General features: G+C 45.1%; 1 long non-coding RNA gene across 1 annotated transcript; it reads left to right on the top strand.

Moving 5' to 3' along the window:
- Positions 1-659: 659 nt before the first annotated feature.
- Positions 660-2,367, top strand: LOC139832024 (uncharacterized). Its single transcript, XR_011746514.1, has 5 exons — positions 660-1,102; positions 1,199-1,261; positions 1,388-1,407; positions 1,514-1,558; positions 2,256-2,367. It is a non-coding gene; the product is annotated as an uncharacterized lncRNA (long non-coding RNA).
- Positions 2,368-2,850: the final 483 nt, after the last annotated feature.

Below are 2,850 nucleotides of genomic sequence, written 5' to 3'. Positions count from 1 at the left end.
CCTATATTCCCATATGCAATATTTTGATTCTTAAAATTTTGTTTTCAAACGAAACTAGTGCCGAAGTGTTGTCCTCTGAATATGCTTAATTTGCATTGATAGTTTTATTATTCAAAAATAATTCTGACATGGTTTGTATCAAGTTTGAATCAAATTGAAAGGTCCAACAAAAAAAGAACAATTTTTTTTGAAAAGATAGGAGAATAAAAGGGAAAAAAAAAAAGAAATGAGCGACTGAAGTGGACATAGCCAGCTCAACTAGACATAAACCAACGGAATGTCTCGTCTTCCTCCCCTTCACGTTCAGAAACATACAGCCATGGCCATGACCATCTTTCCCTCACAATTACACCAATGCTAAATAGGGAAACGCCTTGCTTTAAACACGGAAATTAATCCCCTTTCTACCATGATCCCATTCAGAGGATTAAAAGCCCTGCTTTATTAGCACCTTATATTGCGTGTAATCTACACTACTTAAAAAGAATGAAGTTGTTCCTTATTCTGCCAAGATACCAATACGTCAAGATTTTGGTCGTTCGCTTCGTCGTTCCGCGTGGGTCGCTTCGTCGTTCCGCGTGGGTTTAACTGGGCCGAAGCCCAGCTACCAGATCGTTAACGCGGGATGGAACCTAAAACCAGCACCCGAAACCCTCGCCCCTGAGCTCGTCATCCTCCCCCCGTGATAGAAACAGAAGATTAGGGCGGCGTGTGGGCGGCGGAGCAGGAGCGGCGGTGGAGAGCTCGCGGCGTCCATGGGGAGCTCGCAGGAGCATGAGCTACATGACGGGCGCTGCGTCGTGCGGCGTCCATGGCGCGTGGGCGTCGGCGGGCGCAAGCAGCCGATGCGTGGAGGAGAGAGCCGCCCAAGCCCGGCGCGGCCGGGCGGAGGCATGCGCGATGAATCGGCATTGAGGAGCTCCTCCGCGCGAGCTCAAGGAGGACGGAGCTCGGGGCGGAACCGGCGCGCGGGTCCGGCCCTGGAAAGGAGGCGCGGAAGAGGACCGGTCCGGCAGCCCGATGTCGAGGTCGCGGGAGAAGCATGGCGTGGCTGGGGGTCGACGGGGGATAACGCGCCGCCGCTACCATCCAGGCGCTCGAGGTCTTTCCACATCTTCCTCCCTCACCCCGAATCGGCGAATTGCATCTCCGTTTCTTAGTGCCCAGTTCGCCTGATTTTGGTTCGATGTACGTTTAGGCGACGATCTCGCATCTCCAGGAGGAGATAACGAATGTGGGCTCCGAGCTGGAGGAGCTTAAGGTCAGAAATCTCGAAAATCGCAGTGAATCAGGGTCCTACTAGCATGTTGCTTTAACATGACGCGGTGTGTGTATGATTTGCATTGGCGGGGTTGCGCTTTGGGTGCTTGATGTAATGTCTCTACAGAGCAAGGAAGACAGTGAGAGGTGAGCAGGATGAACTATCTTTATTGGTTGTTTCTGTTGTGCTCCAGTAGGATGATGTTTCTGGCACCGACTAAAATTTGCATGCGCCTGCGCTTGGTTGTTTCAGAGACGAGTTCATCAGCCAGATGCTTGAAATGAATGCAAGGATAAGGTATGTGTTTTTTGTTTTCCTGTGACAACTCCATGTCGCTTCCTGCAAGTGCAATCAGCTGCGGCTGGTGCTGCATCTGTTGTTTGCTTTGGTACTGTAAAAAACCATGGTCATCGGCTAGCGCTCAAATTACAATTGAACAATTAGGCTTGCTCACGTTGTCATGGCTGGGCGTCAGCTGTTGGCGGACTGACAAACTAATTTGGTTATCACGCTTTGGTGGTGATCCTGAAAAGTTTGTTCTTTGGTTATTGGAATGTGCGTTGGTGATGGAGTAAGTAGCTGTGTAGTGGTGAACTTTGTTTTGGCGCCTGCCTTTTCCTATAGTTTGTTTTATGTTAAACTTTGTAAAATTGTGCGGGAACGGTTTAGCTCATTGCTTCATTTTGTGTGGATCCTCAGAATTACTTTGATATATGAAGTCTGGACTCTGGAGCATTGTTTCTCATAATTCAATTATTTGTTGTAGTCTGAAGGCATTATTAAGATCCTTTAATATAAAGATGGCAAACAACTCACGTGGAGGAACACTGCTTAGTTATTTTTAATTCTTCAGACGGGTCTTACAGAATCACCCTTCTGCTTTTCTGTGTTTATGTCCATTTGGAACTATTTGCTTTACCTGCTAGCTGAAACGTATGTTGAAAATTTATATTTAGCTAAATATCTTGTGATAAACTACATACCTCCTTTGCAGGCAATTTCAACAGATGGCTTCTGTAGAATTAGCAAGGAAGTGCTCTGAAGTGTCAGCAGATGGTGAGCAAGGAAAGGCAACAGACGGTAATCAAGGCAAGGGAACAGATTGTAAGCAATGCGACTTTGTTTCCTGAATCCCTGTAAATTTTTAGCATCCGTTCTGTTTCTGTTTCACTGCTTTGACATGTCCTTTTATTGAAAATGGACTGTGGATATTGTATTTCTATGTTGTGCATTAATATTTTCTGTACCGAAAAGCTTGCTACTCCTATTATTTTTAGTCGGGTCAATCCGGTGTGTTTATTTGTGCTTGTGCCGTGAAAGACTAAGATGGCATATAATAAGCCTGTTATTTAATTATATTTCTCCATAGTAGTATAAACTTGTGATTGAATATAAAAGAAGCTTCAGAATGTTCGATTCAGTGTTGTATATATACTTATGATCCAAATTGCTTTTGGAAATACAAGTTACTGCGGTCTTTGTTCTTCTGTGACTATTTTGTTAACTGTGTTTTCTGCAATGTGTTGAGGCTATGAGTTGCATGATAGAGCTCCCATTTGTTTTTTATTTATTTGTCATCAGTGTATTTT

This window comes from Lolium perenne, chromosome 6 (genome assembly GCF_019359855.2).
Source record: "Lolium perenne isolate Kyuss_39 chromosome 6, Kyuss_2.0, whole genome shotgun sequence".
NCBI lineage: Eukaryota > Viridiplantae > Streptophyta > Magnoliopsida > Poales > Poaceae > Lolium > Lolium perenne.
The sequence above is the reverse complement of the archived record's forward strand: the minus strand, read 5'-3'. Positions and strand labels throughout refer to the sequence as shown.